This window comes from Osmerus mordax, chromosome 9, assembly GCF_038355195.1.
Source record: "Osmerus mordax isolate fOsmMor3 chromosome 9, fOsmMor3.pri, whole genome shotgun sequence".
Lineage (NCBI taxonomy): Eukaryota > Metazoa > Chordata > Actinopteri > Osmeriformes > Osmeridae > Osmerus > Osmerus mordax.
The window spans coordinates 14226461-14240010 of NC_090058.1; positions in this window are offsets into that span (position 1 = coordinate 14226461).

Below are 13550 nucleotides of genomic sequence, written 5' to 3' on the forward strand. Positions count from 1 at the left end.
GGAAGTGATGTCATCCGACTTTGCTGATATGATGTTGCTGGATCTAATTCAGACCTCAGATGCAGGTGTTTCACTCTGTCACACAAACCACTCCTGGAGGAGAGAGGAGGGTTTTTGTAGAGAACAGAGGGGATCTGTAGCACTGTGCTTGTCTAGCAGCACAGTAATAAACTGCACTATCTTCTGACAGAGACAGGCTTCTAATAGACAGTGAGCCATTCTTGGTTCCACTCCCACTGAAATCACCCGTCATTGTAAAATATTTTCCGTATGAATCCTCATATGTGGGACTCTGAAAGTAAATATATCCAATCAGTGTGAGTGCTGTGTCCCCTGGTTTCTGGAAGTACCAGAGCATCACTCTGTAGTCAGTCTGGTCGTGGGTGCAGACGAGCTGCACAGTATCTCCATCTCTGCTGAGGAGATTAGAGGGAGTCTGGTGGACCTCCACAGTCTGACACACACCTGGACAGACAGAGAGAAGATATTACCACCACATGGACACACAACACTTAAAAAACACTTTATTACTATATAGAAATCATTCACATTTAGCATATCTAAACAGTCATGACTCAGAGAGGAATTTATTACATTTACCGGTCAGGATGAAGAAAATCACTGTGAGTATGAGACATGTGATCATGTTGACTCCCAGTCCAGAAATGTTCAGGGACTCTGAGGAGCTCTGAGCTCTGGTGTGATCCAGAACAAGACTTCACCCCCAGCCTGGTGCTGGAGGACTTGTTGAGCTGTAACTCCACCTACAGGACAGATGACACATGTATATTTGTGATGACGATACCCATCTCCTCATTACACACACAATATCTTGGTTTTCATTGAACAGCTTTAATATAAAGCATCACATTCAGGGGGTTATTTGAACCTGGGTTTTCTTGATCTGCATTCAATTGCTCACCCACTGAGACATATCACCTCTTTTTACTTGTTTGGTTATTATATTCAGTGTGGACATGGTTGGATAAAAACATAATAACAACTGTAAAACCGTTTGGGTGAGGGTGGAATTATTTACAGAAGTGTATTATTATTGCTTGTTGATGCTACACTATTGTCAGGCCGCCTATTCATCTGTGTAGCAGACAGAGGCGTAAAGAAAGACTGTTGTCCCAATTCAGACCCTCTTAAAAGTCCAGAATTATGAATGCAAATGTGTGAAATCTCTTTATGTAATTATAAGGAATGTCACAGGTGACCAATAAACACCAATTCAATCAGGAAAGACCTGGGATAAGTGAAAGATGTTTATTACAGACTAATAAATGTACTATGGTGTTTGGAGCTTGAACCCCACAGGGAATTATATAGATCAACGGGCGCCTGCCCAACGCCCGAAGAAGAATCCCCCACGGAGTCCAGACACTGGTGGCGGTGGCGGCAGCCGACGACCAATCGAGCCGAAGACTGAGACAGGAACCGGGCGGCGACAGGGTGGTGGAGGGTCGCGCACTTGATAGCATGGACAAACTACACAGGGAGAGAATCATATTTAAAGGCACGGATCATGTGACACCATTAATTGATAGCGGGAGCGCTAATCGACCTGAACCCTAGTGACCGCCCGACCAGGGAATGGGGGGAAGGTAGGGCGTTCTTAGCGGGGGGAGTGAGTAGTGTACACTACGATTAAGCCCGAGTGCAGAGATCGGTCTTGCCTGACTGAACTTGCGCAAGCTTCATTTCCAAGCAATGTCATGGTTAATTTATGGCCAGTGCACGGTCTCAAAAACACATTTCACATTCAAAGCAGTCTACCACCCTCTATAGACTAATATCTGTAACTACCCATCATGCATCGCATCCTCTCAAAGTAAGGACCCTCAACAGAAGTAGCATCTGTAGTTGTGATGACGACATCCATCTCCTCTGAGTACATTACTGTTATTGTGGTTTGTACAGGTGTGCTGAAGGGCCTGTTAATCACTGAAAGGTTTTTGTAGAGCGGAGCAGAGTTCTGTACCACTGTGTCATATAAGCTGCACAGAAATATTGTCCATCATCTTCAGGTTGCCTCAGTTTGAGGAGATGAAGGTGGGCTTCTTTCGCACCATCTCCACTCACATCGAAGAGGCCCTGATATGGAGACTCAACGGTAATAGTTTTGTAATAAACATACCCTATTAGTTTCAGAGCAGTGTCTCCCACTGAGCGCTGGTACCAGAGAATAACATTGTAACTTGGAATGTTATGACTACAGCTCAGTTGGATCTTCTTTTCTGGCTTCCCCAGGAGAGTAGAGGGAGTCTGGTTCACCTCTTGACTGAGTGACACTCCTGTGGAGTGAGAAGGAGAGTAAAACTGATGTATAGAATCATTAAAGCTTGACACACGGATTTGATTATTCCTGTAAAACTAAAACACTAAAGTTTAAAGTCATTTTAGTAACAGTGTGAAAGTGTAATGTCCTGTAAGGTCAGCAGGCTTACCTGTGATCCAGAACAAAGGAACAGAGAAGATAATGAGAAGTCTGATCATGGTGACCATCAGTGCTGAGACTTGAGGATCAACTGAGGACTTGTCATCACTTCTTGGATTTGGAGCACGAACAGGAAGTGATGTAAGCCGACTGTGCTGATATGATGTTGCTGGATCTAATTCAGACCTCAGATGCAGGTGTTTCACTCTGACACACAAACCACTCCTGGAGGAGAGAGGAGGGTTTTTGTAGATAACAGAGGGGATCTGTAGCACTGTGCATAGCTGGCAGCACAATAATAAACTGCACTGTGGTTGTTTACACTCAGTTTCTTAATGAGAAGAGAGGCGTTCTTTGCCTTGTCACCACCAAGATCCCCAGTAAAACTGAAATGTTCTTCATTTGAACCTTCAAAGTTTGAAATCCCAAAATTCAAATACCCGATGAGTGTGAGAGCTGTGTCCCCTGGTATCTGGAAGTACCAGAGCATCATTGTATAATCTGTTTTACTGTGGGTGCAGACGAGCTGCACAGTATCTCCATCTCTGCTGAGGAGATCAGAGGGAGTCTGGTGGACCTCCACAGTCTGACACACACCTGGACAGACAGAGAGAAGATATTACCACCACATGAACACACACGACACAACCCTCTATTACAATATAGAAATCATTCACATTTAGCATATCTAAACAGTCATGACTCTGAGAGGAATATATAACATTTACCCGTCAGGATGAAGAAAATCACTGTGAGTATGAGACATGTGATCATTTTGACTCCCAGTCCAGAAATGTTCAGGTACTCTGAGGAGCTCTGAGCTCTGATGTGATCCAGAACAAGACTTCACCCCCAGCCTGGTGCTGGAGGACTTGTTGAGCTGTAGCTCTACCTACAGGACAGATGACAGATGTATATTTGTGATGACGATACCCATATCCCCATTACACACACATTGTCTATGTTTTCATTGAACAGCTTTAATCTAAAGCATCACATTCTGGGGGTTATTTGAACCTGGCATCTCTTCATCTGCATTCAATTGCTCAACCACTGACACATAGTATCACCTCTTTGTACTTGTTTGGTTAATACATTCAGTGTGGACGTGTTGGTTTAAAACATTATAACAACTGTAAAACCATTTAGGTTAGGATGGAATTATTTACAGAAGTGTATTATTATTGCTTGTTGATGCTACACTATTGTCAGGACACCTATTCATCTGTGTAGCAGACAGAGGTGTAAAGAAAGACTGTTGTCCCAATTCAGACTCGATTAAAGGTCCGGAATTATGAACGCAAATATGTGAAATCTCTACATGTAATTATAAGGAATGTCACAGGTGACCAATAAGCACCAGTTGAAAGCAATGTCATGGTTAATTTATGGCCAGTGCACGGTCTTAAAAACAACTTTCACATTCAAATCAGTCTACCACCCCCTACAGACTAACATCTGTAACTACCCATCATGCATCGCATCCTCTCAAAGTAAGAACCCTCAACTGAAGTAACATCTGTCGTTGTGATGACGATATCCATCTCCTCTGAGTACATTACTGTTATTGTGGTTTGATACAGGTGTGCTGAAGGGCCTGTTAATCTCTGAAAGGTTTTTGTAGAGCGGAGCTGAGCTCTGTACCACTGTGTAGCTGGCTGCACAGAAATATTGTCCATCATCTTCAGGTTGCCTCAGTTTGAGGAGATGAAGGTAGGCTTCTTTCTCACCATCTCCACTCACATCGAAGAGGCCCTGATATGGAGACTCAACGGTAATAGTTTTGTAATAAACATACCCTATTAGTTTCAGAGCAGTGTCTCCCACTGAGCGCTGGTACCAGAGTATAGTGTAGTAACTTGGAATGTTATGACTGCAGCTCAGTTGGATCTTCTCTTCTGGCTTGCCCAGGAGAGTAGAGGGAGTCTGGTTCACCTCTTGACTGAGTGACACTCCTGTGGAGTGAGAAGAAGAGTAAAACTGATCTATAGAATCATTAAAGCTTGACACACGGATTTGATTAATCATGTAAGTTTACAACACTACAGTTAAAAGGCATTTTAGTTGCAGCGTCAATGTGTAATGTCCTGTAAGGTCAGCAGGCTTACCTGTGATCCAGAACAAAGGTACAGAGAAGATAGTGAGAAGTCTGATCATGGTGACCATCAGTGCTGAGCCTGGAGGACCAACTGAGGACTTAGCTTCACTTCCTGGAGTTGGAGCAGGAACAGGAAGTGATGTCATCTGACTGTAATGATAAGATGTTGCTGGATCTAATTCAGACCTCAGGTGCAGGTGTTTCACTCTGACACACAAACCACTCCTGGAGGAGAGAGGAGGGTTTTTGTAGAGAAGAGTGGGGATCTGTAGCACTGTGCTTGTCTAGCAGCACAGTAATAAACTGCACTATCTTCTGACAGAGACAGGCTTCTAATAGACAGTGAGCCATTCTTGGTTCCACTCCCACTGAAATCACCCGTCATTGTAAAATATTTTCCGTATGAATCCTCATATGTGGGACTCTGAGAGTAAATATATCCAATCAGTGTGAGAGCTGTGTCCCCTGGTTTCTGGAAGTACCAGAGCATCACTCTGTAGTCAGTCTGGTCGTGGGTGCAGACGAGCTGCACAGTATCTCCATCTCTGCTGAGGAGATCAGAGGGAGTCTGGTGGACCTCCACAGTCTGACACACACCTGGACAGACAGAGAGAAGATATTACAACCACATGGACACACACGACACAACACTTTATTACAATATAGAAATCATTCACATTTAGCATACCTAAACAGTCATGACTCAGAGAGGAATTTATTACATTTACCAGTCAGGATGAAGAAAATCACTGTGAATATGAGACATGTGATCATGTTGACTCCCAGTCCAGAAATGTTCAGGGACTCTGAGGAGCTCTGAGCTCTGGTGTGATCCAGAACAAGACTTCACCCCCAGCCTGGTGCTGGAGGACTTGTTGAGCTGTAGCTCCACCTACAGGACAGATGACACATGTATATTTGTGATGACGATACCCATCTCCTCATTACACACACAATATCTTGGTTTTCATTGAACAGCTTTAATATAAAGCATCACATTCAGGTGGTTATTTGAACCTGGGTTTTCTTGATCTGCATTCAATTGCTCACCCACTGAGACATATCACTTATTTTTACTTGTTTGGTTATTACATTCAGTGTGGACATGGTTGGATAAAAACATAATAACAACTGTAAAACCATTTGGGTGAGGGTGGAATTATTTACAGAACTGTATTATTATTACTTGTTGATGCTACACTATTGTCAGGCCGCCTATTAGTCTGTGTAGCAGACAGAGGCGTAAAGAAAGACTGTTGTCCCAATGCAGACCCTCTTAAAAGTCCAGAATTATGAATGCAAATGTGTGAAATCTATATATGTAATTATAAGGAATGTCACAGGTGACCAATAAGCACCAGTTGAAAGCAATGTCATGGTTAATTTATGGCCAGTGCACGGTCTCAAAAACACATTTCACATTCAAAGCAGTCTACCACCCCCTATAGACTAATATCTGTAACTACCCATCATGCATCGCATTCTCTCAAAGTAAGAACCCTCAACTGAAGTAACATCTGTCGTTGTGATGACGATATCCATCTCCTCTGAGTACATTACTGTTATTGTGGTTTGATACAGGTGTGCTGAAGGGCCTGTTAATCTCTGAAAGGTTTTTGTAGAGCGGAGCTGAGCTCTGTACCACTGTGTAGCTGGCTGCACAGAAATATTGTCCATCATCTTCAGGTTGCCTCAGTTTGAGGAGATGAAGGTGGGCTTCTTTCTCACCATCTCCACTCACATCGAAGAGGCCCTGATATGGAGACTCAACGGTAATAGTTTTGTAATAAACATACCCTATTAGTTTCAGGGCAGTGTCTTCCACTGAGCGCTGGTACCAGAGTATAGTGTCATAATTAGGAATGTTATGACTACAACTCAGTTGGATTTTCTCTTCTGGCTTCCCCAGGAGAGTAGAGGGAGTCTGGTTCACCTCTTGACTGAGTGACACTCCTGTGGAGTGAGAAGAAGAGTAAAACTGATTTATAGAATCATTAAAGCTTGACACACGGATTTGATTAATCATGTAAGTTTACAACACTACAGTTCAAAGGCATTTTAGTTGCAGCGTCAATGTGTAATGTCCTGTAAGGTCAGCAGGCTTACCTGTGATCCAGAACAAAGGAACAGAGAAGATAGTGAGAAGTCTGATCATGGTGACCATCAGTGCTGAGACTTGAGGATCAACTGAGGACTTGGCTTCACTTCCTGGAGTTGGAGCAGGAACAGGAAATGATGTAATCCGACTGTGCTGATATGATGTTGCTGGATCTAATTCAGACCTCAGGTGCAGGTGTTTCACTCTGACACACAAACCACTCCTGGAGGAGAGAGGAGGGTTTTTGTAGAGAACAGAGGGGATCTGTAGCACTGTGCTTGTCTAGCAGCACAGTAATAAACTGCACTATCTTCTGACAGAGACAGGCTTCTAATAGACAGTGAGCCATTCTTGGTTCCACTCCCACTGAAATCACCCGTCATTGTAAAATATTTTCCGTATGAATCCTCATATGTGAGACTCTGGTAGTTAATATATCCAATCAGTGTGAGTGCTGTGTCCCCTGGTTTCTGGAAGTACCAGAGCATCACTCTGTAGTCAGTCTGGTCGTGGGTGCAGACGAGCTGCACAGTATCTCCATTTCTGCTGAGGAGATTAGAGGGAGTCTGGTGGACCTCCACAGTCTGACACACACCTGGACAGACAGAGAGAAGAGATTACCACCACATGGACACACAACACTTAAAAAACACTTTATTACTATATAGAAATCATTCACATTTAGCATATCTAAACAGTCATGACTCAGAGAGGAATTTATTACATTTACCGGTCAGGATGAAGAAAATCACTGTGAATATGAAACATGTGATCATTTTGACTCCCAGTCCAGAAATGTTCAGGTACTCTGAGGACCTCTGAGCTCTGGTGTGATCCAGAACAAGACTTCACCCCCAGCCTGGTGCTGGAGGACTTGTTGAGCTGTAGCTCCACCTACAGAACAGATGACACATGTATATTTGTGATGACGATACCCATCTCCTCATTACACACACAATATCTTGGTTTTCATTGAACAGCTTTAATATAAAGCATCACATTCAGGGGGTTATTTGAACCTGGGTTTTCTTGATCTGCATTCAATTGCTCACCCACTGAGACATATCACCTCTTTTTACTTGTTTGGTTATTATATTCAGTGTGGACATGGTTGGATAAAAACATAATAACAACTGTAAAACCGTTTGGGTGAGGGTGGAATTATTTACAGAAGTGTATTATTATTGCTTGTTGATGCTACACTATTGTCAGGCCGCCTATTCATCTGTGTAGCAGACAGAGGCGTAAAGAAAGACTGTTGTCCCAATTCAGACCCTCTTAAAAGTCCAGAATTATGAATGCAAATGTGTGAAATCTCTATATGTAATTATAAGGAATGTCACAGGTGACCAGTAAGCACCAATTGAAAGCAATGTCATGGTTAATTTATGGCCAGTGCACGGTCTCAAAAACACATTTCACATTCAAAGCAGTCTACCACTAGCCTGGCTCTGCCCTCCTACGTACTTCCGCTCAATTTTGATTTTGCTTCTGTACTAGGTCTGGCCATGAGGTAAGTAAGTCAGATGTCTCCGGTTAATTTTCTACCGGCCAATCAGCGAACAGAGGGAGTGGCTGTCGTGCGCTAGTTTGTGTTGTAGTTCCGTAATGGCGGCGGAGAAAGATGCAAGCGAAGCCATTCGGTCCGTTGTGGCAACGCTGCCGAATATCCATAAGCTAAAGCCAGAGCAAGAACAAGTTTTGCTGAGTTTTGTTGGTGACCATGATGTTGTGGCCATCCTCCCCACGGGGCTCGGGAACAGTTAGATTTTCCAGCTACGGCAGCTAGCTCTGTTACAGTAGTGGTGAAAGAATTGGCTAAGGCAAACGCTAGCGATTGGTTATGGCAGATCAGAGTGGCTCTGGGCAGATCCAATAGTTTTAAACTTTAACAGAGTACCCGCCTACAAGGAAGTCAACGCTTGTCAATGGAGCGAGGCCAGACTCTCTGTACAAATGAAATGTACGAGAGTCTGGTTAGGACCAGGCTAGTCTACCAACCCCTATAGATTCATATCTGTAACTACCCATCATGCATCGCATCCCCTCAAAGTAAGAACCCTCAACAGAAGTAGCATCTGTAGTTGTGATGACGATATCCATCTCCTCTGAGTACATTACTGTTATTGTGGTTTGATACAGGTGTTCTGTAGGGCCTGTTAATCTCTGAAAGGTTTTTGTAGAGCGGAGCTGAGCTCTGTACCACTGTGTAGCTGGCTGCACAGAAATATTGTCCATCATCTTCAGGTTGCCTCAGTTTGAGGAGATGAAGGTAGGCTTCTTTCTCACCATCTCCACTCACATCGAAGAGGCCCTGATATGGAGACTCAACGGTAATAGTTTTGTAATAAACATAACCTATTAGTTTCAGAGCAGTGTCTCCCACTGAGCGCTGGTACCAGAGTATAGCGTAGTAATTAGGAATGTTATGACTGCAGCTCAGTTGGATCTTCTCTTCTGGCTTCCCCAGGAGAGTAGAGGGAGTCTGGTTCACCTTTTGACTGAGTGACTCTCCTGTGGAAAGAGAAGGTGAGGGTATTACTTTAACATTGAATGATACTAACCTTATATCTTGCCACACCGATTTGATTAATCATGTAAGGTTACTACATTACAGTTTAAAGGCATTTTAGTAACATCATCAAAGGGTAAAGGGCCGTAAGGTCAGCAGGCTTACCTGTGATCCAGAACAAAGGAACAAAGAAGACAGTGAGAAGTCTGATCATGGTGACCATCACTGCTGAGCCTGGAGGACCAACTGAGGACTTAGCTTCACTTCCTGGAGTTGGAGCAGGAACAGGAAGTGATGTCATCCGACTTTGCTGATATGATGTTGCTGGATCTAATTCAGACCTCAGATGCAGGTGTTTCACTCTGTCACACAAACCACTCCTGGAGGAGAGAGGAGGGTTTTTGTAGAGAACAGAGGGGATCTGCAGCACTGTGCTTGTCTAGCAGCACAGTAATAAACTGCACTATCTTCTGACAGAGACAGGCTTCTAATAGACAGTGAGCCATTCTTGGTTCCACTCCCACTGAAATCACCCGTCAATGTAAAATATTTTCCGTATGAATCCTCATATGTGGGACTCTGAAAGTAAATATATCCAATCAGTGTGAGAGCTGTGTCCCCTGGTTTCTGGAAGTACCAGAGCATCACTCTGTAGTCAGTCTGGTCGTGGGTGCAGACGAGCTGCACAGTATCTCCATCTCTGCTGAGGAGATTAGAGGGAGTCTGGTGGACCTCCACAGTCTGACACACACCTGGACAGACAGAGAGAAGATATTACCACCACATGGACACACAACACTTAAAAAACACTTTATTACTATATAGAAATCATTCACATTTAGCATATCTAAACAGTCATGACTCAGAGAGGAATTTATTACATTTACCGGTCAGGATGAAGAAAATCACTGTGAGTATGAGACATGTGATCATGTTGACTCCCAGTCCAGAAATGTTCAGGGACTCTGAGGAGCTCTGAGCTCTGGTGTGATCCAGAACAAGACTTCACCCCCAGCCTGGTGCTGGAGGACTTGTTGAGCTGTAACTCCACCTACAGGACAGATGACACATGTATATTTGTGATGACGATACCCATCTCCTCATTACACACACAATATCTTGGTTTTCATTGAACAGCTTTAATATAAAGCATCACATTCAGGGGGTTATTTGAACCTGGGTTTTCTTGATCTGCATTCAATTGCTCACCCACTGAGACATATCACCTCTTTTTACTTGTTTGGTTATTATATTCAGTGTGGACATGGTTGGATAAAAACATAATAACAACTGTAAAACCGTTTGGGTGAGGGTGGAATTATTTACAGAAGTGTATTATTATTGCTTGTTGATGCTACACTATTGTCAGGCCGCCTATTCATCTGTGTAGCAGACAGAGGTGTAAAGAAAGACTGTTGTCCCAATTCAGACCCTCTTAAAAGTCCAGAATTATGAATGCAAATGTGTGAAATCTCTTTATGTAATTATAAGGAATGTCACAGGTGACCAATAAACACCAATTCAATCAGGAAAGTCCTGGGATAAGTGAAAGATGTTTATTACAGACTAATAAATGTACTATGGTGTTTGGAGCTTGAACCCCACAGGGAATTATATAGATCAACGGGCGCCTGCCCAACGCCCGAAGAAGAATCCCCCACGGAGTCCAGACACTGGTGGCGGTGGCGGCAGCCGATGACCAATCGAGCCGAAGACTGAGACAGGAACCGGGCGGCGACAGGGTGGTGGAGGGTCGCGCACTTGATAGCATGGACAAACTACACAGGGAGAGAATCATATTTAAAGGCACGGATCATGTGACACCATTAATTGATAGCGGGAGCGCTAATCGACCTGAACCCTAGTGACCGCCCGACCAGGGTATGGGGGGAAGGTAGGGCGTTCTTAGCGGGGGGAGTGAGAAGTGTACACTACGATTAAGCCCGAGTGCAGAGATCGGTCTTGCCTGACTGAACTTGCGCAAGCTTCATTTCCAAGCAATGTCATGGTTAATTTATGGCCAGTGCACGGTCTCAAAAACACATTTCACATTCAAAGCAGTCTACCACCCTCTATAGACTAATATCTGTAACTACCCATCATGCATCGCATCCTCTCAAAGTAAGGACCCTCAACAGAAGTAGCATCTGTAGTTGTGATGACGACATCCATCTCCTCTGAGTACATTACTGTTATTGTGGTTTGTACAGGTGTGCTGAAGGGCCTGTTAATCACTGAAAGGTTTTTGTAGAGCGGAGCAGAGTTCTGTACCACTGTGTCATATAAGCTGCACAGAAATATTGTCCATCATCTTCAGGTTGCCTCAGTTTGAGGAGATGAAGGTGGGCTTCTTTCGCACCATCTCCACTCACATCGAAGAGGCCCTGATATGGAGACTCAACGGTAATAGTTTTGTAATAAACATACCCTATTAGTTTCAGAGCAGTGTCTCCCACTGAGCGCTGGTACCAGAGAATAACGTTGTAACTTGGAATGTTATGACTACAGCTCAGTTGGATCTTCTCTTCTGGCTTCCCCAGGAGAGTAGAGGGAGTCTGGTTCACCTCTTGACTGAGTGACACTCCTGTGGAGTGAGAAGAAGAGTAAAACTGATGTATAGAATCATTAAAGCTTGACACACGGATTTGATTATTCCTGTAAAACTAAAACACTAAAGTTTAAAGTCATTTTAGTAGCAGTGTGAAAGTGTAATGTCCTGTAAGGTCAGCAGGCTTACCTGTGATCCAGAACAAAGGAACAGAGAAGATAATGAGAAGTCTGATCATGGTGACCATCAGTGCTGAGACTTGAGGATCAACTGAGGACTTGGCATCACTTCTTGGAGTTGGAGCACGAACAGGAAGTGATGTAAGCCGACTGTGCTGATATGATGTTGCTGGATCTAATTCAGACCTCAGATGCAGGTGTTTCACTCTGACACACAAACCACTCCCGGATGAGAGAGGAGGGTTTTCGTAGATAACAGAGGGGATCTGTAGCACTGTGCATAGCTGGCAGCACAATAATAAACTGCACTGTGGTTGTTTACACTCAGTTTCTTAATGAGAAGAGAGGCGTTCTTTGCCTTGTCACCACCAAGATCCCCAGTAAAACTGAAATGTTCTTCATTTGAACCTTCAAAGTTTGAAATCCCAAAATTCAAATACCCGATGAGTGTGAGAGCTGTGTCCCCTGGTATCTGGAAGTACCAGAGCATCATTGTATAATCTGTTTTACTGTGGGTGCAGACGAGCTGCACAGTATCTCCATCTCTGCTGAGGAGATCAGAGGGAATCTGGTGGACCTCCACAGTCTGACACACACCTGGACAGACAGAGAGAAGATATTACCACCACATGAACACACACGACACAACCCTCTATTACAATATAGAAATCATTCACATTTAGCATATCTAAACAGTCATGACTCTGAGAGGAATATATAACATTTACCCGTCAGGATGAAGAAAATCACTGTGAGTATGAGACATGTGATCATTTTGACTCCCAGTCCAGAAATGTTCAGGGACTCTGAGGAGCTCTGAGCTCTGATGTGATCCAGAACAAGACTTCACCCCCAGCCTGGTGCTGGAGGACTTGTTGAGCTGTAGCTCCACCTACAGGACAGATGACAGATGTATATTTGTGATGACGATACCCATATCCCCATTACACACACATTGTCTATGTTTTCATTGAACAGCTTTAATCTAAAGCATCACATTCTGGGGGTTATTTGAACCTGGCATCTCTTCATCTGCATTCAATTGCTCAACCACTGACACATAGTATCACCTCTTTGTACTTGTTTGGTTAATACATTCAGTGTGGACGTGTTGGTTTAAAACATTATAACAACTGTAAAACCATTCAGGTTAGGATGGAATTATTTACAGAAGTGTATTATTATTGCTTGTTGATGATACACTATTGTCAGGACACCTATTCATCTGTGTAGCAGACAGAGGTGTAAAGAAAGACTGTTGTCCCAATTCAGACTCGATTAAAGGTCCGGAATTATGAACGCAAATATGTGAAATCTCTACATGTAATTATAAGGAATGTCACAGGTGACCAATAAGCACCAGTTGAAAGCAATGTCATGGTTAATTTATGGCCAGTGCACGGTCTAAAAAACAACTTTCACATTCAAATCAGTCTACCACCCCCTACAGACTAACATCTGTAACTACCCATCATGCATCGCATCCTCTCAAAGTAAGAACCCTCAACTGAAGTAACATCTGTCGTTGTGATGACGATATCCATCTCCTCTGAGTACATTACTGTTATTGTGGTTTGATACAGGTGTGCTGAAGGGCCTGTTAATCTCTGAAAGGTTTTTGTAGAGCGGAGCTGAGCTCTGTACCACTGTGTAGCTGGCTGCACAGAAATATTGT